This window comes from Macrosteles quadrilineatus, unplaced genomic scaffold (assembly GCF_028750875.1).
Source record: "Macrosteles quadrilineatus isolate MER2022 unplaced genomic scaffold, UCM_ALF_1.0 Scaffold_13__1_contigs__length_4303367, whole genome shotgun sequence".
Classification (NCBI taxonomy): domain Eukaryota; kingdom Metazoa; phylum Arthropoda; class Insecta; order Hemiptera; family Cicadellidae; genus Macrosteles; species Macrosteles quadrilineatus.
Window position 1 is genome coordinate 3,702,737 of NW_026542606.1, and position 24,453 is coordinate 3,727,189.

Sequence of the window (24,453 nt, forward strand, 5' to 3'; positions counted from 1 at the left end):
GAGGCGGGGGTGCCTATGATGGATATACAGAGCGTAGTGCCCGGACAGACACACAGACAGCTGGCCAGGTGAGGCTAGACACAGCTGTCGCGTGGCGGACATCTGTTGGGCTGACAGCTGCTGAATCTGTATCCAACCACGGACAAAAGTATAAGTGGGGCTCCTTGGGTGCTCGACACTCTACAGGGGCGGACCGTAAAGAATTTGGGATGATTATGGACGGCTGAGGCTGAACGAGACCATTACAAACACTCTGAGGCTGAGCGTATTGGGATGGAAAATTGTATTTGTGAGGAAGCAATGTGATTTATATTATACTTGTGGTATTACGTTTCCATTACCCTTTACAGAAAGTAGCTATTTACGATAACAGCTGATACAGTTTTAAATAAAGTAATTGTTTCCCAAGCTTCAGTTTACAGCAGAGAGGAAAACGATCAGCTGATTTTTCTTTTAGCTCTCAAACAGTTCCCTATTTGGCCACTCCACGCATTAGTGTTTGTTAACAACTTAATTTTTAATTATTAAATTAAAGCAAATTAAAGTTTAATTTTTTATTCAAGTCACATATGCATCACCTATCTGGGGATTAGATATATCAAAAAACAAACTCTTAAAAATTCAAGTGATTCAAAACAAAATTCTAAGAATAGTGGTGGATGCTCCCTGGTTTGTTAGAAACAGGCATATATAATAAATAGGTTACATACCTTATAAATCCGACAAACAGCTCATTTTAATTGAAGGTCGTTTACATGTTTCGGCTTGTATCGGCCATTGTCAAAACATCGCAGTTGGATGGTGAAATCCTTGTCATTGTTTTCTACTAAAAGTACATACACAAACACATACACACGGACGGGACGAAAACATTACGAAAAACGAATAAAACTTTAAATAGGCCTATTAAATACACGGGCAGGACGCACGCACGCATTTTCGTAATAGGCCGTGTATTTAATAGGCCTATTTAAAGTATTATTCGTTTTTCGTAATGTTTTCGTCCCGTCCGTGTGTATGTGTTTGTGTATGTACTTTTAGTAGAAAACAATGACAAGGATTTCACCATCCAACTGCGATGTTTTGACAATGGCCGATACAAGCCGAAACATGTAAACGACCTTCAATTAAAATGAGCTGTTTGTCGGATTTATAAGGTATGTAACCTATTTATTATATTGAATACAACAGCTCAGGAGCTAGAATGGAAATGAATTTTAATAAACAGGCATATACATGAAGAACTAGGAGTGGAGTCTATCTCGGCCTTTATTGAAAAAACCACCTCAAAATTTCTAAAATCTTTAAACAATGTTCCTGGTGCATTAACTTTTCATCTTGGTGAAGCAACTGAGAACAGGAGGCTACGTCGAAGGCTTCCTCAAGATCTATTGGAGGAATGAAGCCTAAAGAAGATTAAATTATTTCCCTAAATTAATTATGTTACAGGGTGACTCAGGTTTGGGCGAACCCACGATGTTATTATAGTTAATTTCTTATTAATTTTGTTAACACTTCTGTGTATAATGTCTACATTGAACCAGAAATAAATGATGCTGTAAAAAAAAATGGAAATGCAAAACGCTTTTTGCTGTTTTTTAGCTTGTAGTGTGTGTTTACTGCACAGAGTACATAACCTTGAACTTGAACTTACAATTTTTTACGTTCGGAGGTTTGCTATCCTCTTTAATCTGTGCTATAACTGTTTTCTTTTATTTTTATATCGAAACTACGTTAATAAGTAAAATAAAATTTTAAATTTTACTGAGAGCGAGAGCTGTTATTCTATATGTGAGCATTTTTGGGTCAAGATTCAAAAAATCGATCATAGCTCGTACCTCGTACCAACGTATTTTAGAATAGAAACGGCATGGATCATAAACACAAACGTATAATGTAACTGGTCCGAATTCTATTTTAATAACATTAACATTATGATTTGAACAGTTCCATTGCAAAAGTGATTTTCTGTCACTTGCTTAAATTATTCCTGCCCTCGGCATCGTCTCATGCACACACCGAAAATGCTTTGGTGCCAGTTATAAAATGTAGGCTACGAATGAGTTACAAGGACTCCCTCAGAAAATTTTGTCGGAATGAAAGGAGATCGGCATGTGGTTCCTGGGTTTGGGAGAAGACCATCACACAACCACTGCCACAAACAAATGTAATATAACATGTTATAAAAACACATTTGTTTATTTCAACTCTTTTTAACTTATTTATTCCTATGTGAACTACTGTACAGTACTATACGTTCATTATGTGACTGTTTTTCAAATCACTAAAATTGTTTTAACAAATTATTAGAGTGATTGTCTATAACTTTACTAAGTGTTTCGAACTTTTGAATTTTGTTCTTTCTAAAATGTGTATTTAAAAAAAAGGTGTTCATGTATCTATAAGTTGGTAAATTAAATGGTTCGTCAAATTAGCTTCATCTATCGCATGCACCCTATCTGGGACTACATAAGACGGCAAGCGAGATTTTTATTATGTAGTTAACATGGTTAACATTAGGCCTAATCTTTAACACGCGTCTTTTAATCTAAAAAGAGATTAACTAAGCCACCTCTAAAAATGTTATGTATATTTCAAAAGAATTATAGGCTTGTTTTTTTTTTTTTTTAGTGTGTTTTAAACCAATATTTGGAGCGATTGTCTACATATGTTTGATCAAAAACTAATACATTTTGGTTAACCTGTTCCTATCTGCCAATAACCCAAGTGTCCCATACTAACCTTAGAAAAAGAATTATAAGTATAAAGACGATGAGCTTCTGGTGTTTAGGACTTAAAACAAATTATAACCAACTATATGTAGCAATTTGCGTATAGAATTGTAGCTCATTCCTAAACATAATTGGTGTAATTCTCCATCGAGTGGCTCCGTTGATGGCCCTACAACGGATGTCGGATGCGCGAGCATCGCTACAAAAACCAAGACCGGATGTGAGCAGCAGATGGCCAATGCCTTCTAGAATCCTTGACTTCCGTCATCACCGCTACTGCTCATTTGATTTCGGGGGTGCTGCAGGGAATCCTTACATTATAATGCGGATGTAAAATTGATTTAGGGTATAATCTCAAAAAACAGCATATAATTAAGTTATAACTAAATTAAAAAGAGATTTACTGCCAGAAATGTTTGTTTGATTTCTTGTAATTGTAATTAGCCAATTTATCTGCTGGAAGAGCTGTATGAAAACACATCGCACATCGCTTTATATTGTGTTTAATATAAATAATAGATCAGTGCAATGCTAATAAATAAGAATATGGTGGAGTGCAGGTGAATGCTTTGCGTTAAGGGCAACTCCAACTCCCACCCCACTACCTGCACCTGTACCTGTGGGCGTAACGTGTGGGCGCAGATATAGTTGTTGGGAAATTGTCACTTAGCGCTATGCCTGATTAGTCAAATTATATATCTCGGGGACTCCATTCCAGTTAAGCCTAGAGAGCCAAATTTGGAATTCCTATTTTTATCCAAAGTTAAAACTAAGCAAATTGCGAAGAGTTCAAAATGTTGGAATAAACAAAGACTCGCTAAGACTGTTGTTTTTATAATCAATTAAATCACAATTTAATTTATAAATTCTAAGAAATCATAAGTAGATCTCAGAAAGATAAGTAGACCCAACACAGGAGCCGGAATAATGGGTGGGCAATAGGTAACGTACATCAACTCATTAACACTTTAAGTTATTGTATGCACACTGTTTAGCTTAGTACAGAGACACATTCTGCCAAAGTACGGATCAAAACGTGTGTTTCCGATCCAAAACGAATGAGCAAGATTCTTAATTTCCCTAAGGTCTGCTGTTTACATGAAACCGTTTGCTTGAGCTACATACAATAAATATATACCAATAAGAAACCCGGACTGTTGCCAAAACCTTTCCAGCCAATTGGACTGGGCTCCAGGAGAATCCACAGATCGAGAGTTATAGCTGTAGACTGTTGTGGAGAATGAAAACTCTAATACAGGGTCATTCACATAATGTTCCATGGCAGCACGATCGTTGAGCAGCAACTGCCGTCAAACCTTTGATGACGAGGCTATCATAGTATCTATACGAGGCTTCACTTAAACTTGAGACTATCTTTTTCCGATCAAACCATGATTGTTAGTCACGATTCATGGTCAAATTATTTCATGATTGTTAACAAGGTAGGTTGAATTTAGTGCCTAGAATAATATTCTATATTTTTTTAATGCTAAATAAAGCCACTCAAAGAAAATGAATGTGCTGTGGATCAGATGTGCATGTTGCCACCCTGGTTTGAAATTAAGATAGACAACGATCTAGAGACTCTTTCATCCGTTCTAGACTTTCAGTAGTTGGTCAGGTCACCACCGTTCAGACTTTGTTCGGTCAGACACTTTACCGTTTACAGATGAGTTGGAATTCTAATGTGTGTCAAAAGATTCTTACGTTATAGTAATATGTATTGAGTTTGCATGAAGACCTAACTCAATACATCTCTTGGTACCGTCTACTACCCAATGACGTTGATTCCGCTGGTGAAGTTGCGGAGGTGTTCAGATTCCGCCGACTTTCGTTTTCAAATTCCAAAATCTTGCACGCCCCAAGCTCAAGTCAGTAGGCAGTTCCCCCACACTCGGGTGAGCTCCTAGTCGAGTCGTTTGAATAGAATTAGAATAATAATTTCAGCCAAACAACCTTTTATCAATTTTGTTCGTGATGTAATAAGATTGCTTCGCCATTTTGCTTTGACAGCCCCTTGAAACCGACCAAGTCGTACTTGGGTTGCAAAACTCGTCCCAAACTGCGTCACTCAGGCCTCGTCACGTTTGGTGGATGAAATGTTAATGTATGAGCGACGCGAGAGGCGCGACCCACATTGTGGGTGAAAGGTTCTTCGTATAGTACTTGCAACATCCTACACAGAATGTGCAGTGTAAGTTGAACGTAAATCCGAGATGCTTAACTATAACAATTTTCTAAATCCGTTATTTGGCTGATTTTTTAATTAAAATAATATACATACAGGTATTCTCATTGAAAAACATTTTCCCCAATATAGGTAAAAGTTTATCATTAACCCCGGAACAGGACAATGATTCCAACTACCTCCTGATTGTATTATAATGTAAATTATGAACGTACAGTTGTCCTAGATCATTGAGCTCTAAATAAATGGTTACGGCTAAAAGCAACTGGTTTACCCACAAAGTAAAATACAATGCAATACACTCCATTTTATACTTATCCTTCTCTTATTATTGGGTAAAATATCTCTGTTGTGTTACAATCAATTGATGACCAAAATCATTCAACGATACTTTTTATGACAACGTGGATGGATCATGGATGGGTACAATAATCTTGTTGATATACTGTACTGTAGTGAATTGAGTGTAGATAGTACAGTTCTGTTCTGCTGAACTACAGGTGGGGTCCTCTACCGAGTCACCGACGACACAGGGGCAAATTTTAATGTTGTAATGAGATCATCAGTGCCACTTGTATCGTGGGAGACGAGCGTTTCTCACACGGTGGCTGTGGCTTGTCCACCGTCCACAGAACTTCCGGTTATGTAGATGGCCTTGACTTCCTTGAGTGAGTCTTGAATGCCGCCACTGCTTGCTTGATCGCCTCACCTGCAGTGTCACCACAATGAGGTAATTATTATATAGCCAAAGACTATCATAACATAAATCCAATAATAGCCTGCTTAGCCAAAAAATATTCCATTTATACAGTACTCTAACTAACCTAGCACATATAATTGTAGAGTTGTTATACTAAAAATAATATAGTCATTAGAAATTGCTTGCTACTGTACCAAGCTTTTTGTCGCCACCAATATTTTTGTCGCTTTGAAGGCTACGAAGTACAGTTTACATATGACCACTATAAGGCAAAGCTTCTCTTGTTGTATCAACAGCTTTAAGCTGTCCTGCTTTCTCCAATGTACATATAGTATTGTATTGTATATACTTGCACTATCTCACAGATGATAATGCTCTACAACTACAGTCCACGGTGCCCTTGCTCTGTCCCCGTCACACTACAGCTACATAGCAGGTGGTGGGCGGCCTGACCTTCCAGTCTTATTATCAAATACCACTGTGTAAGCGGAGCAATCAGCTACTTAGGTGGTTCATGTGCCATTCCTGGCTAATATCACGGAAAAATATTCTTTATATACTTCTTTATATTTTTTATATTGGAGGTACTGTAATTGATGAGCGGTTATTTTCTCAAATCTCCACTGAATACTGGATGAGACAAAGAATAGAAACGTGAGTACGCTTGACTTTACGTTACCAATTCCTTAGGGTAACTGAATCTTGACATCGTTGAATTGTTGGAAATACGTTAACGTCCCAACGTAACAAGTTAACAGTCATGCAGAGTTGTAAGTTGTATTCAATCCGCGTAAGCCTGCTAATTTCATGTGTCACTATGCTTTAACCTATTCTGTAAAAAATGTACAGATAGTAAAATACTTTGCGTATGTAAGATTACGCAAACATTTATCTAGTTATAAGCACAGGAAAAAGAGTAAATACCCCCGCCGCAGCCACCCTGCAGACTAAGCGAATTTTCATTTGCCTGAATGAATTTTCATAAAAATATCATCTTAAAAAATATATATTTATTCTCTATACAGAATCTACAGTAAATAGCATTAGTTAAAGGAGTACTAAGGTTCGCTGCTACATAGAAGAGAAGGGTGTTTTTCGATCAAATGTTAATAGGCCTAGTATAAGATCAAATAAATTAATTTGCTATATTTTATCAAAACATGTCAATAAACAAGCAAACTGCAATAGTTTATTTACTCTCCATTAAAATAACATGAAAATTTAAATTTACATTTTATTTATTCTGTATCATTAAACGCAAAGCAACTCTTTAATATACCAAATTAGTTTATTTAAGCTCTACAAAATAGTTTGAAAAAATTGGAAAATGCTATTTTAGGGTCAAAAATGGTAAAAGCCAATTTTTACCCAATAAAACCCCCATAAACCCCTATTTCAATAGTCCGGCCATGCTGGTTCGCGAACTCGTTGGAATAAATTTAGGTTTACACATTTGTACAAAATTTCATCAAAATCGGAATATTTTTGCTCGACTTGAATTATCGAGTTATATCTAACTTACCTAGTAAAACGTAGTCTACCATCATTTTTCCGATGACACATAAAAACTACGTCCTCACCCGACTCTTTTAATGATTGGACAATGAACATTTTACTGGTTTAGCACCAAATAATTTACTGTAGCCATATGGATAGTAATTTAAAATGCAATATTCTGCATACTTTCTTCAGCTCAAAAATATTAGATACTAACAATTCCAAATTCATTTGAAATAACCAAGGATTTTTCAATTTCGAATAAATTACTTGTAGCATTTTTAGTAAATTATTCCTCCGTAATGAAACATTTAAATATTTTGTTGTTACTGTATGAATATAGAAAACAGGATTAAATGTTTACTAAGACTAAGCGTACTAATTTCTACTAACGATTAGAAAGGAATGATTAAGCTGGGATTTATTAAGTGGCGAAATAGTGTCCCAATATAGTAGGCCTAACAACTATTATGGATTTTAAGCATCAAATGACTTTAATTAATCCACTGCAAAACTATGTTTTTTCATTATAAATATGTTTGGTTTTGGATCAGGTAGATGACGTTTCTCATGCTTACCCTCACAAAAAACCAATTATTAAATTTTTATTTTTTTATAGCTTGCCATCTGAAATGGTAAAATCTGTATGATCGTGAAATTCCAGAGAGCTGAAATCCTACTGGGGATGTTTTAGGACTACTGTATGTTCTCTTCAGCCATGCGGCGCGGCGGTTCGGTTCAGAAAGATTCTGGTCTGCCGCTAATGTTGAACCCGCGGTGACATCTTCACCATGACACTCCGTGGGTGTGAAGAGATTCTCGAGTCACGTGGGAGTGGGAGACCAAGAAGAATTGAATGGTTCGCGATTAGTTATGCCGCGGGACGCACGCACACAAACACAAGCAATATAGTTATGCTAATATCCGTGGGCGAACAAAGCCGATGTCCGCACCACTGTTTCCTGTCGGAGATGTTCCCGAATCTGTCCATACGCCGCCGTCGAACTTGCGGTGGAAACAACCAAGTGCACATATAGCATAAAACTTGTATTGTATTAGCAAATAATTGGATTTTGTAATGCCGAAAACGCAACCAAGAACTTACATTCAATACAAAGGCCATGTTCTTTATTAGTCTTCTTATAAAATATATTTGATTTGCATGTAAGGCATTAAAGGCATCTCGGGGAATCGCGCGCCAGCACAGAAAACATACTACTATAACCTACCACATATTAAGGAGTAAGGATATATACAAATATATTATTTTCCCCTGTTGAAATTAACGTACCAGTGTTTTTTTACTAAACACAATACAACGGCAACAGTAATGATTTATTAAAAAGAAATACAAAAACTATTTAACATTCAACCTGTAAATAGTAGTCTTGTCACAGAGTACAGTAATCAAGTATATACAAGTATACAGGGTGAACAACTTAACTGTGCCGCCATTAGTATCTCAGAAACTATTAGATTTAGAGAGAACAATAAATCGAGAACATAGTTTCTTATGACATAAAAAGTTTTAATATTAATGTTTCAAAAATGTCCGCTATTTTCCAATAAGGCCGCTAACATTAACATTTCTTATAGAACAACCTGTATTTTATGGTTGTTTTAGATTCTAAATGCAATTTTAAGACTTTTTTAAAATTAGAATTTTCTCAATAAACCTACTCGTTTAGGAGCTACTGCAGCGTGTTAAACTTTGACAAATTAGCTTGCTATGTCATTATAGTCATTATATCATTGGCCATTTTTTCAAAGTTTAACACGCTGTAGCTCCTTAAATAGTAGGTTTAGAGAGAAAATGCCAACTGTAGAAAAGTCTTAAAATTGCATCTAGAATCTAAAGCCGTCATAAAATACCATTAAAAATTTTAAAGCTAGCCGCCATATTGGAAAATTGCGACTATTTATGAACCATTGAAATTCATATTTTTTATGTCATTAGTCAATCAATAATCAAAGGTTAGGTTATATTCACTTGATTATTTTTGTTTAGTGTTGAATGGGTGTGTTGACTGGTACGTATGGTCCGGTGTATATTGAATGGCTTGTGTAGTACCATTGACTTTATAATAAAGTCAATGGTAGTACGTAGCATGTGGGACTGTACTGTGTTGTAGTGTTTTGTCTGGTGTTTGGTGTATAATATTTGTTGTGTGTCTTGTATGATTTTAGTGTGGCGTTGTTGGTGTTTCGTGTGTTGTCTGTTGTTTGGTGTATGCCATGGGATTTGTTGTTTGCGTCTTGTATGATTGTAGTGTGGCGTTATTGGTGTTTCGTGTGTTGTCTGTTGTTTGCGTCTTGTATGATTGTAGTGTGGCATTGTTGTGTTGTGTGTGTGTGTTATGTGTTGTCTAGTGTTTGGCGTATGATATTTATGTGGCTGGGTGCTGGGTGTGTTGTGTGTGATATGTTGGTATCTGATGACGGCAAGTGACCGCACCCGCACAGTGTGACTTGTGACACCAAGACCGCATTCGTGAATCTTATATTGCATTGACACCGATCATCTTACTCGACGCGCACCTCTAATTAGACCGTTTGATTCTGCGGTTATACCTTTTGGGGCAACTTTGAGTCGTGGGTGGGCGATAGACAACACTTGTAGAAAAGTTTTTTTTTAGTTGACTTACTTTGTTGTAGTTGTATATTACTGAACAATTAACGTGCAACTAGAAATCAATACTGGACATCAAATATAAAATATTAAAATGATATAACACACAGTATAACTACCAGGACAAATCGTCGTTAATTCTGAACATGTGATGGCATTATTCTTTACTATAAGTATCGGAAATGAAATAACAGCTACGTAATATAAGAGGAACTGTGCGCGCCTCAACATTGGGCAGGTGTTGGATCACCTGCATTGGATCCTGGGTTTCCATTGAGAGCAGCAACCTTGTATTTGATCCAGGTGTTATTGCACCTGCTTGTGATTCTAATTACTAGACTAACTTATTTAAATTTTCGATCATTTCAACCAATTGTTTACTACGTTCCACAAGGAAGTGTTTTTTTATTACTGCAGCCGGCAGTGGTGTTTTGATTTGGATGTCATTGATCGTTGGTGTTGATCATGTACCTTAAAGTTATTAAAGTACATTAATATCAAGTACCTTTACTCTTGAGTTTAATTTATTTAACAAGTTGACAGTTTTGCCTGGAAAATATCAGTTAATTAAGGGGTTTCCAATTTGATATTAGCCTTTTTTAGAGTTTACCTGTCAACACTTCCCAACATTCACTTTTGTTTAACGTACAGGATATACCAAATGCAACCGATTAAGGTGTTGACATTAAAACTTGTTTAGACGCAGACACTAACCTCCCAGAATTACTATTTTAAAGATACTATACTAGTTGCTAATCTCTGTTGTAGACTGGGATTTTTCTGTAGAACTGCTACGACATGTTAACTAATAGGATCCACTCTTAACAAACGCAATTTTTGGGATTTATACATTATGAGCTAGATGTTGCAGACGGAAACACTAAACCCCCAACGTTTCACATGGGCCTTTACTGCAGAATATCGTACACTGAGATGAATCTCCACGGTACTGTATCTCAGGTGTTGTGCAATACTTACATCAGCAGTGATCTCCTTCTCCACCTGCCCAGGCTGAGCCCATTCATCAGACAGAGGACCACCAGCTGTCAGCTGTCCAGCCACTAGCCACTTACCACCTGCGCCGATACTAAAGGTGCTTTGGAATAATGGGTAGGTTAAAGTTGAATTACACGGTGGTGGATTCTAGATTTATGAAGGATTTATTTTTATACGATTTTTTTTTAATTACTTTACCTTATTTTCCTCACTCTATGCGTCTCAGGAAATATTAGGGTGCGGATATTTTTCATTAGCACGTTCATTGACACATATTTGGTAACTTAGTAGAGTAATTCTGTACTCTATACTTCGCGGGGGTCGGTAGGAATAGCCACTCACTAGCTATGGAACTTTACCCCTAACTACACATTGGGAGGGAGCGAAGATATAGATTCACTGAGAGCGTTACCTAGCTAGAACATGCTACACGGAATCTGATATTTTGGAAGAGCATAAAGATCTTCTTGTCTCATACAGTATACAGCATCGAGAAAGTGTGAGTTCCATCGTTCCATCCAAAAGCCTAACCAACATGCTCAACCATTCGGTAGGCCTACGGTTGAATTCCAACATGTTCGTCCAACTTGACAATGTTGGGTACAGTATATTTTTGCTTTCGTTTTGCAATAACCAAAATTAATCCTCTTTAATGGTCAGACTGTTGGGGTAAGCGTCATCCAGGAGCGTTCTTTAGCCAACATTTTGCTCGTTATTACCAATTCGAATATACAATAAGGATTTTTATTTTTCTTGCTACGATAATATTATTGACTACATATTTGTACTTTGGACATAACACTAAGCTTTTATAAACTATCAAAGCGCATGATGTTCATAGTTACAATAGTTAAATTAAAACATCATTGTTAAGCTGTGATATTGTTTAAATAGTCCTCTTCACTCCAAACAAGGTCTACCCTCATACATCGGACCAGCACCCCAGCACCCCAGCACCACAGCACCCCAGCACCCCAGCACCACAGCACCCCAGCACCCCAGCACACCAGTACCACAGCACCACAGCACCACAGCACCCCAGCACACACGGCGCCTTGGACACTCTAGTATCATAGTACACGTGTGTCGCACGTGTCTCTCTGTCTGGCTACTCATTATATCCTCCTGCTCATAGATGAATTTATGGTGTTTAGGGTGGGTCTAGTAACAGTCAGGACAATAAAAATACTACAAGTTATGGAAACTCACATTCTCCAATATTGTCTAAGAAATTGAAATTTAACAATTGTAAAAAAACTTCACATGTACGAACTAACCCTTACTGATAAACCTGAAATTATTGGTTCTGATTTCTGAACTATCTTACCACAGCAGTACTCACTGGCATGATCGTATGGCCGATTACACGGTCTTCAGATAGCCGCGCATACAGTACCACCACTACGTCAGACAACGGGCAATTCAAATGTTTTTGAACAATTAATAATTTATTTTTGCAAAAAAATACAACCGACTTTAAACGCTCTAAAAAGAATGAAATAATTTCAATAAAGTAAACTTTTGTATTAGGCAAGCTCACGTATTTTAAGTCGGCGCGGCTCTATGATGATTTTTGATACAAAATTGAAAGAGGGTGTCCATATTGCAGGTGACTATAACTAAAGGTGTCTTTTTCATAGTTATGCGTTAAGTGTTATTTTATTACCGTAATCAGAGATCTGCATTATAGTGGTTTTAACGAGTATCTTTAAAAAGATTACAACGCAAATGTTTCTAACTTGGAAAAGTAACGTGTTAATACTAAACTAGCTTCTTTTCCCTATCATAACATCAAACTAAATTATTTTCCTATTCATATAGAACATTTGTGTGTGTTATTTTCGTAATGCATTTATTCTGAAGTAAACATAAAATACTAGAAAATATTTCCTTTAATATATAAACAAAACAGTTCAGTATGTTTTTTATATATTTATGTTATACAGCTACAATTTATTGATTTTCAAAATACACACACAATATTTAATTTCAATCATATTTGCAGTTTGAGCCGCACCGACTTGAAATGCGTGAGCTTGCCTAATACAAAAGTTTACTTTATTGAAATTATTTCATTCTTTTTAGAGCGTTTAAAGTCGGTTGTATTTTTTTGCAAAAATAAATTATTACATGATTTTTAGTGACTGTATAATTTTTTATGTATTAATTACTTGAGGTTTTTTGATAAGCAAAACTGTTTGAAACAATCAAAAGTTACACAGAACAATCATTATTTTAAAACTGCTTGAGTCACCTGTTCAGGTTACATAATCAATGGGTATGAAAATACAAATTTTTAGACATTCCTTAAGAAAGAAAGAGTTGTCCATTACATTAGGCCTAATGAAAAACTAATTGTCTTCTAGATACATTGAAATGTCAGACATCATCGTTTCCTGCAATCGGTGTACTTCTACATTATAAAAAGAAATACAGTAACGTCTCAAGCCTTTTGGAACAATATGAAAGTTATTCCTCAGCCACCAGCACTAAAAAATCTCTCAAAAGTGGAAAATTGGTCGTTAACACGTATAGTACCTTTGGAAAATATTATATGAAAGATTGGTTCAGCTAAAAGTGGTGCAAGTAGGTGGTTTTGTTTGATCAATATATAGCCTAGTCGAAATTGCAAATCATCTTCCTCTAGGACTTTCCGAAGCAGGCATAATAGTATTTATATGTTATAGTAACTGGGTAGAGAATATTAATAAACATTCCACATCTGCAAATGAAATATGTATATGAAAGATTGGTTCAGCTAAAAGTGGTGCAAGCCATGTAGGTGGTTTTGTTTGATCAAGATATAGCCTAGTCGAAATTGCAAATCATCTTCCTCTAGGACTTTCCGAAGCAGGCATAATAGTATTGATATGATATAGTAACTGGGTAGAGAATATCAATAAATATTCCACATCTGCAAATGCATGTTTAGTAGGTAATTAACACTTTTAAGACAATTGACGATTATGCACTGTCACACTTCTTAGGTCGTGTAAGGAATAATTGCATTTAATTTATATTTAGACCCGTTTTACGAATGCTTTGGTTTTCACAATACACCTTTATTTGTCCATATCATACAGCTATTCACTGAAACATATATGTTTTTGTAAGTCAGAATATTCAATACTAATAAAAACAGAATTACTGTATACACAAATCAGGTCAAACGTTAAAATACATTTTTTATAGTAACCAAAACAAAATGCACTTTTCTCAGTGTAATTCATTTAGGCTCCATGGCAAGAAATAGTTTATTGATCAATATGAAGCAACTGTGTCATGAAGAATTGTCTGTAGCTTCAGTTAAATGTGTTAAATGGTTTTATCTAACAGCTGTAGGAATGTTATTATTATTTATTGCCTTCTCTGCACAAATGTAAACAATCTGCACAAATGTAAACAAAATAAATGTTGAATATCTAAGGTTTTCAGAATTTTTCACCGAAACAAATATTATACTTAAACATAATATATAAGGTACCAAATAGAAACTCTCCTGGTTATTTTGGTGGTGGAACCACACTGATCGGTAAAAGAATCACAGAGAAATTGGTGAACATACATAGAAAAAAAAAACATCGCCACAAACAAATTGAGAACCTCCTCCTTTTGTTGGTAGTGGGGAAATCGGTTAAAAAAAAGAAACGTTATCTAGGGCTTACACTATAATACAAGAATTATTTTGGTACATTTTCAACACAACACAATACAACCTCCACTGTCTGACTACAACAATGTACAGTACAGTAATGAAGCAAGTTGTTCAATACTAGCCAGTCTAGATTGCTACTCCGTGGTTTGTACTTGTGGTTTTAACGTTGCTTTGCCGTTTCGTTTCATCGGCGCTCACCAATTAGTTATATATTATGGATCATAGAATTGTACATATAATTAGCATGGAACATAATAATTATCGAAGACAAAATCAATGAGTGCGTCAAGTCAGCATTGCAACACTGTCAAAGTATAATTAACATGTGAGCTAAGCTGCTGGACCTCCCGTTTCCACTCTGACTCCCACCTCTTCCCACGTGTTTATAAGTCAACTTGATTAACCAGACACTGCCACCGCTGCTAAATGCTACTTGGGACCCAAAAGGCTCATTTGTAACTCAATATTATTACCTACGCGGTTTTAAAGTCGCTGAATTAATTTGAAGTGCTTCAAACCTTATTTGGCTGAGCTGCTCGGCGCAGTGGTGGCCACTTTTCCTTTGACATTGAATTTAATTACAGTAGAGCTTTTGTGACGTAAATAATGTTTAATTGTAACTCTCGTAATTAAATATATTTTAAATGTATAGTAAATTAATTTAAACTTTAATGTTTGTGGGGTTAAACATGCCTTTTCAAATAATAGTTAATTGCATTTTCACATGAAATAACTTGACTTTGGTCTTGCTGTTAAACTATGCATTAGATAAAACATAATTGTATTTGGGATTGATATTATTTCGTCCTAATATGGGTCGGAGTGTTTAGGGTTTCCTGGCTGACGACCAATAGCCATTGCCCCTAATTAGTTACTATGTATAGATTGGTTAAACTACCTTGAAAAGATGTTGGTACTTTTACCTGCACCTTCACGATTGTGGGTGCTCGAATTCTAATGACATCATGGACATCCACCACTCTGAGTTTTTATTGTTCACTTCTGACTTCTACAGCTGTTACCTTGTTCGTTAACATCATAAACAAACACCCTACATATTCATAGGGGTCAGAAGGCGGAAGGGTACGCCATATGAGCAAAATCAGAGCAGTGCTTTGTACTGCTAAATTCTCTGGAATACCCATTGGTACTGTATGTAACAAACTCTGGATGACCTTTAAGACAAAGATCATAAGATTGAATACTGCAAAACAGCAGTGATGAACTACTGTTGTGATGATGATGTACTGTTAGTGATGATGTACTGTAGTTTACAGTAGGCCAGTCACACCACCATGTCCATGTCCATGTCCCGGTCTGATAAATAATCATATGGACATTTTGTTATTGATATTCAGGTGTTACTCTCATACGCCCGTGTGATAAGTTTGTCTTGTCTTCAAACATTGGGTAGCTCCCCAATGCTTTCAACCTGCACATTCTACATCATAGAAATTCCTTTGACTAATGGCATAACGTTTGATGGAACTATAAGGACGAATTTCTTGGAACAGGTAACATCTAAGGTGGGACATCTGGGGAACAGGTTTCCTACTACAGTACTACTAGTTACCTAAACGGATCTGGTTCTTGCCGACTATGGAGTTCCAGTATGTAGTGGGAATTGTTAAGAAACTGTCCAAAGAGCGAATAACTACCATATTGCCGAAAAGGTGAACTGTAAACGATAAAGTTAAATTATCATGATCAACCCTCCATTAGTAATATGGTTTCCCAGCGTTGAGTTATTTTTATGGATCCTAATGATGAACGTTCAAAAAGTACAATTATAACAAGTATTTGTAATATTTTGGTAGCATTGACAGTTATTAATCCTACCTCTTTTACCAATCAAACCATTAATGAGACAATTTCCCAAACTATTTAAGTGGTTTGCTATTAGTCAGACCTTCAGAAAATGTTTACTATATTTCCATGTCATCAAATTACGATATATTTTTTTTATTTGACGAGTGCAACGCATTGAAGTGTAAATAAAATTAACTCAATGATAGAAACACAATTAAATCAGTACTGTACAACGAAAAGTGTATGCAGTGTATTCGGCGTCGAATACAAAATGAGTACCTACCCCCATTGAACACATTGTTGAATGTTTGGGCTTTAACATAAACCCCAAAATACAGATACAGTATATAAACATTACAGTTCTAGTTGAAATTTTAGGAAAGAAAATTATACCTCATTATTCTGCTCAGTCGTAAGTCTAACTAAGTTTGGTTGAGTGGAAACAAAAGTTTAATTTCGGTACCGGGAATCGAACCCGAGCCTCCTGGGTGAGAGCCAGGTATCCTAGCCACTAGACCATACCGGACATGCCTTTTCACAAATCATAGCAGCAGTTTGATATGTTTTTTGAACTTATTTGTGAAATTGAAATTATTATTTCAAAATAAACTTTGTATCTATTATCTATCTATTGTATCGTATCTAGTATCATTTATCCATTGTAGCTAATTTTAGTTTTATGTATTATAATTATCACCAATGAACTATCAATTTTATTAAAAAGGGTCTTTTATTACAGAACTTTTAATAATTTTTTGAGCATTAAGTTTAGGCTTACAAGAAAAAATTTACCAACCATGGTATTGCATATCGTTATGTTCATTATTTTTTAAATTATTGAGTAATTATTGATGGAATAATTTTGAATTTTTATTGCATGTTACATAACATTCTATAATTTAAATTGGGTAGGTATCCCCCAAGGTAGTTCAAGATGATTTGTAATTGTGTTTATTGCTTTTAGCGAGTTTCCCTATAGGGAAGTAGCTATTACCCTAGTTGGCACCGTAAGATCTGGGCCCGGGACCGATTTACTTTTTCATTTAGATGTCTTTAGAGGCTAAAACACCTTTCGCTCAAATCATTATATATGTATATACATTAATTCTACATATTGTTAGTATCTGCAACAATGAGTAAATCTTAATAAGTAAATTTATATATCTTGGCTTGTAATAATTTTATTTGAATATATGTGTTTAATATAATCACAACCATATTGTATGTGTGTGTGTGTGATCGTGAAAGTTATAACTCGAATAATTTTGTTTGAAAGTGTAGGACGGGATAAACTTGAATGAGTTTGCGAATCAGCAAGATTCGGGTCATGGGAACAGGGTATTATGGGGTCTTGACATGTTCAAAAATGGGGTTTTCCAAATTTTAACCCTTAGAACATGGAAATGCCATTTCCAATGAATCCATCGTGTAGAGCTTAAAAAACAAATTATTTTGTATATTGAAGCGTTGTTGTAAAACCAAAAATTACGGAGAAAATTAAAAAAAAACTGTACATTTAAGATTATTATGTTGTTCTTAGGGAGAAAAAGAAAACTGTTGTAATTTGCTTGCTTATAAATATATATATGCTTGATCAAATTTGGCAAATTTATTTATTTTATCCTATACTACAGTATTACATTTGGCTAAACAACTGTTTAATTTCCTGTAGCAGCAAACCTAGGTACTCGTCATAATGTTTTAATGAGGAATAAATATCTCTTTTTTATGGAAATATTTGAGCAAAAATCCAATCAGACAAATTGCAATTCGCTCAGTCTGCAGGTTTGCTGCGGTGGGGGTATTTTACTTTAAGTGCCGAATTATTCATAAATTTGCCATTAACACAGACCCTGTAAGACAGATTATATTACTGTATTTTTATTTAGTACCAGGGGACCTGGCATTGCTCGGTGGTATTTTATTTGTTTGGGAAGTTGAAAAATATAAAACAAACAATGATTGATTTCCAACCGATTCCCCCTTTCAATGCCATCTAAAATTTGTAAAGACACGAATTATATAAGAATATTTAATTGTGCTTAAGTATTGAGCTATACAAACTTTTGTTTACAATATTGTCATCTTAAGTACGGTAATTAAAACTACTGGAAATAAACACGCACTACTAACACAACCAACACCAATTACCAACGTAAACAATCCGCATTTGAAAACAGTATAAATACAGTAGGGTAGAAATGGGTTCAATTTTAAATATATTGTTTTATTTCGGAGTATTTATACATAAATGGCTATATAAACTTTTGTAACTGTACGGTCCCAATATTCTTGAGCAATAATGTTCTGGTTATAGGCAATGTGATATGTTTGGTGACATCAATTATTATTCGACCTTGGGCTTTTACTGCGAATGAATCGAAGCTATCTGGTGCTGTATGTTCAGTCTGTCCCTCAATACAAAATCAACTCAACGTTTTAATGTCAAATTTAAAAAACTCATTTAGCCATTTGCTGTTTATAAATGAAATACTTTCATTGTGTAACGTACTATAGCTTTTCACGGTTCAGATGTTACTGTACAAGATGAAAGTCTACAGTGATACGTATTACTGTAGACTTTCATCCTGTACAGTAATAACATCTACATCTAATAACCGACACTATAGTACGCTGAAAGTATTTATAAACAGCAAATGGCTAAACGAGTTGTTTAAATTTGACATTAAACTTTCATGTTGTACCACAACAATGATTTTAAACTTTCATATTTAGAATAAACTTTACACTCACAAACATTCATAGGTTTTGTTCAATTTATAGCCAACATAATGTCTTGATTTTGTATGAAGGATGTATGGAGCAAGTAAAAGCCGACACCTACGCACAGCCCCCTTCACTCGAAAAACCTAAAAACTGAGTTTAGAGCGAAAACCATGTGTTGTCCGTCGAACAGCTTAAATAATGATCAGCGAACGTACAGCAAACGTTCAGCGAACGTTTTTTCCTAGTTTGGCGTACAAACGTACATGTACGTCGTGACGTACATGTTCGTCGCGAACGTTCAACAAACGCAGCATATATATACGGCTACAATTACAGAGTTGTGTTTTGTGTTAATTATTAGTCACAGTACATTCACAAAGACAGCGGCAGTTTCATTACAGTACTGGCAGCATGCCGCAGCCGCCGCCGTGTCCGATACCTCTATTTATTGTTCACTCCCCTGTAATTTACTACTCTATGCACCAATTTGTAAAATTGATTCTGTACTCTATGGTGTGGACCTCGTGCTTCCACTATTCTGTTTGTGAACGTTATTTTGCTGTAGAGTCCATTTCCGATTTTTAGTTCCGCAGATTTGTGGTGCAGCTTGGTGTCATAATCCATATCAAAGCACTTATCAATGTGTTAAAGGTGTTCGATTGTGTTTCCTACGGTACACTTTTTACACTCCAAAACTGTTGATAGTGTCCAAAGGTGTACTGAGGCACAATATATTCACTGTGGTAAGAAAAGACCCAAGTTAGTGACGACCTTTCGCGTGGACTTTGAAAGCTGCGTATTTGTTCAACTTTTAACATTCAATATATGACCTACGCTATATGCGTGTTGTAAAGAGGAAGGTTTTGCTTCTCTTCTGATACAATGGACATGTTCAAAACCAACTGTAGCGTCATAAAATTAAAGTACTGTATATTAAATCATCTATTATAATATACTCTATAACAAGTTGACACCAACGGAAGCGTATAAACTCAGTTACTATACATTTTTGTACTTTTTCGTATACGAATATTTTTCAATGGAATTTGATAAATCTATTAGTACACACAATTTTGAAAACCATACAAATACTCACATATTGTATTATGATTACATGTTTACTTTGGAAATGGTCTAAGGGCCGAAACCAGGTCAGTGTTTATTAAACAATGTTATAAGGTTGAATAAGTGTATTCAATTTATTTTTAAAATATTCTGCATATATATTGTAGGTAACTATATTACTCTTTTGTTCATTATATAATTACAAAACAACAGTATTTCTACGTGCATGCTTTTAAAATAGCCAATGTTCCCTTTTTGGAAGATACAAATTATTATTTATTTGGCGAACAGAAAGTTTATTCTTTATATTAGTAATTGGTTGTTGCTACGTTTTATATCCTGGATTTACACTATAATATATAATTTCAGTAATCGGAATACCTGAGGTAGGTCATTGTCAAGTTACAGTGATTTATCAGCCAATAACAATCAATGCAATGTGAGGTGGTTTTATAGCAAAGTCATCAATCCAAGGCAAGGCGAAGTAAGGCGCAGGTGCTGCGACTGCGAATTGTTTGTTATTTGTCACAAGCCATTGACCACGATCTGTTGAATCCTTGTTCATTGAAATCTTGTACATTTTATAATGGTTATTACTATGCACCTAAACGCTATCATAAGTAATTCTCGCTTTACACAGAAATGTCCTGTATTAAAATTTCTTTAGGATTGAATCAATCTTGGATTGAGTGATAATTGGATTATACGTGGTTTGACTTTATAGGAAACATTAACTCAAGCCTTTTGAAATATAGTAAACACATAGGCTGTAGTTGTTAAAGCGATCACAATGGCTTACAATGTCTTTAAGATTCTTTGGCAATAGGCCTACATTGAATCCGGCACAGAATACAGAGACGACAAAACATTCCACATCTGTCTGTATGGAATGCCTCGGAAGGGTTGGTTGAGGCAGAGACAGGTGGCGGTGGTGGACACATCTGCTGTTAGTAACATCAGGATCATAACCTTCCAAGGTCATTCAGGACACCCGGCTGTAACGGCTTTCAGACATTCACACCATGTGTGAAATGTTATAGGAGGAAGGAGTATAGTTATCTGTGATGAATAAACACTATTAAGTACTCAGAGTTATTTTTAACCGGTTCCTCGCAACGGGGTTGGAAGCAATAATAAATACAGTATTTACTGTAACGCGATTCTTGAAACCTATTGTAGAAAAAAAGTTCAGATATAATCAGCTCAGATAGACACATATACGTGGTTTATCGTAGGGACAAATCAACTGTTTTTTTCCAAAAGCTACGCATGGACACCCTGGAAGTCCACGACCAAAAATTTAGTTTTAGTTTAGTGAGTAGCCTAATGTTTAATCCTCCTAGGTAGTCGTGCAGATGCAGATCGAGCTCGTACGCCAGTGACCTGTTTGACATTTCAGCCCGGTCAGGAGCAGTTTTTGCATTTACCTGAAAAAAAAAAACTAGAAATATAAAAACCACCTACCTCAAATTAAAGATCCGTTTTATCAAATAAGTGTTATCAAATTAAAGATTACTACTACCATAGAGATAATAATTCCAGATTTTTTCCCATCAAATTCGTTGGTTACAGGTAAGCAATATTTATCAGCCAGGAAAGTGTTCCTGGCTGACAACACGGGTGAACGTAGTACGTTAGGTACAGAAGCAGCGTCAAAGTTTATCTAACTTGGAAGACCCAACTCCGTTGCTGCATACTAATATAGCATTCGGATATCAGGTTCTTCCGATTAATATCCCAATTTCATGATTGGATTAACGATGTAATAACACGAATCAAATTTATGTCGGTAAGTAAAAAGTTAAACGTGAAATTGTATTTTTCAATAATTTCCTCTTACATACTGTATTTTCAATAAAATCATAAGGTGGTTCATAATGTTTAGGCTAGAACAATAAATAAGTCTCATATGCATTCCCCATTTAAATAATATTATATTTAAAGAGTAGTTAGGTTTGCTGCTACAGGGAAGGGGAAAAGTGTTTTTATTCAATATTAATCGCATAGGATGAAATAAATAAATCTGACGAATTCGATCAAGGTATAAACAAGCAAACGAACTCATTTAAGTTCCGCCAACTCTTCAAATTCATGTCAAAGATCTTGGTAGTTTTAACATAAAAGTCCTGTCATTCGTATTTGAAATTACCTGCAAAATAAGGAATATTTAAAAATTTACTGTTCAGATTAACCATTCTCTCTGTTTTCAAACAGTATTCATACTAAATACCACGCTAAACACTAACACACCTGCAGTTCAAACATACGTGCCGTACACAACACGTAATAGCTATGGACAGCTTGATGAAAGTTCCTTACTACTCTGTGGTGTGCGGAGCCACTGAATGGGTCCATAATGGGAAGATGTCTCTTATTGTGTTAACTAAATAGAATAAATCAGTGAGGTTCACCTTACAAGCCCACGTGTTGGGGTCGTCCTCCGAGGGTTTACAAGAAGGTCGGATGGCGAACACATCCTGATCCTGGTCCTGGCAGATGGTGAGGCGGATGTGACGAGACGACAAAGGGGTGCCATCCGATCATCGGTTAGCTCGTATACTACTGAATAAATAATTGGTTGTAATCTGTGTAATCAACCGCAACTGGTTTTACCAAATTCGAAAGGATCATATATTTTTTCTACAGTCACCCGACAAAGTGGGCTTCCTTGCACGGATCATAAAACAGAAAACCTTTTTGGCAAACAGTTTTTAAATTTGGCACACACCAGTATTGCAACCAAACAACACAAAACAGCGTGCTTTTAGCTTTTATTATGCTTACGTGTAGGCTTAACTTCTAATGTATACAAGACTCTACCTCCCTTCTCCCTGCTCGGTTCGGGGTCTTGATCGGGGAAAAGATCGATAGTGTGTCACCGCGTTAAGGGTGGGTTTCTGAGTCTTGGGTTGGACTGGTTCTGGTCAAACTAAGCTGGATTTCAGATCAAGCAATACCAATAATATTTGAAGTCTACTTTATTAGGGAGAAGCTACGTAAGTTCGAGACTAAAGCCGACAGGGATACTTGAGTTAGAATACAGATTCTTAGGTCTCAGAAAGGAGTTTTTTTTTTTACGTAGGAATAATAGTAGAAACTATTTTAGTAAGTTCAACCATACAGTATTAGTTACATACATATTATGTTAATCGCAATATTTATTACTATGAGCATGATTTCACTAGAGCCCAAAGACATTATACTCGTAGTTTCACACTATCGTGACTTATTTTATTTCAATGCGATATTGTATTTCGTATACTTTCAAAAACACCCTTTTGTGAATATTGTTTTTGTGTTGAAATAGAACTATACATATACTCACCAAGACCTCAAAAAACTTATATGTTTTTACTAAGTCCACATAAAACGTGATTAACGATAGAGAAATTAAAGGGAATATAAGGTGGTTGCACTCAGTCACCTGTTAAATGTAACCGGTTCTTCAGTCGACTAATCGAGAGGTACGGGTGTTGCAGTAATATAAGTTAAACTGGTTTATGTTAAACCGTAATGGTTGTAGAAGCTTCCTGTGCACCATCACTAAAAAATAATAATAAAATAGTAATGGAAAAACGATGAACTTCGAATTGGCAAAATACAATGGCAATCATGTTATATGTGTACTAGAAGGAGGCATAGTAAGTGGATTTGGGACTTTACGAAGCAACCATTTGTCGTACATTAATTTACAGTATATCTGTATCTGATACCCCGGTAGACGCTAGTCTAGTCTCATTGCGTGGATTGTTGGTTGTTAGTCTTTTGTGCGACATTGGAATGTGAGATGTAATTGAGGAGTTCCTTTTGTCTTTATAATTGACTCCCACTCCCTCCTTCTCCTACCACCGTGTGAACTAAAGCCTCGTCCACACATGGCGATTTGTCTGCGGAAACATGGTCTGCCGACTGTCTCCAGTATGTTGCTATATTGTCTCCAGTATGTCGGCCGACTGTAGGCAGACAAATTTCGGTGTTTCTGGAGACAAAATACAGTGTTTTCTGTTTCCCGTTCGAATGGGAAACACGGAGACAAGAGACAACTTTTGTCTCAAGTCTGCATGTGTGGACGTGTCTGGAGATAGGAGACTGGATACAAGCCGAAGGTGTTCAACATTCAGCCCATTTAGTTAGACTACAAAGCGGTAATATTACGATTTTTGGGCGGTAATAAAAGAGCTGGATTGAGTTTCTTGAAAGTTTTGGAATTAGTTTTCAATGATTTATATCATTAAATGACATTTTATTGAATTGTTCATCTCTTCAAGTTTAAAATCTTAAGACCAACAAAGCCCAGCAAAATTTCAAAATCTTTAGAAGTCGACCTCGTGAAGTTACTAAATCCTCCACCTAATCTGAAGGTCTGATAGAAGATTGCGAAGGCCCATGGCTCAGAAAAATGAAGCCCGCATAGGATATAATTACGTCCTCCTCGGTCACCATACCAACAAACAT

At 35.8% G+C, this 24,453-nt stretch overlaps 1 non-coding gene across 1 annotated transcript; it reads right to left on the reverse strand.

The window, feature by feature from the left end:
• Positions 1 to 16,660: 16,660 nt before the first annotated feature.
• On the reverse strand, positions 16,661 to 16,732 carry Trnae-cuc (transfer RNA glutamic acid (anticodon CUC)). The gene has a single exon. It is a non-coding gene; the product is annotated as a tRNA-Glu (tRNA).
• Between the last annotated feature and the right edge of the window lie 7,721 nt (positions 16,733 to 24,453).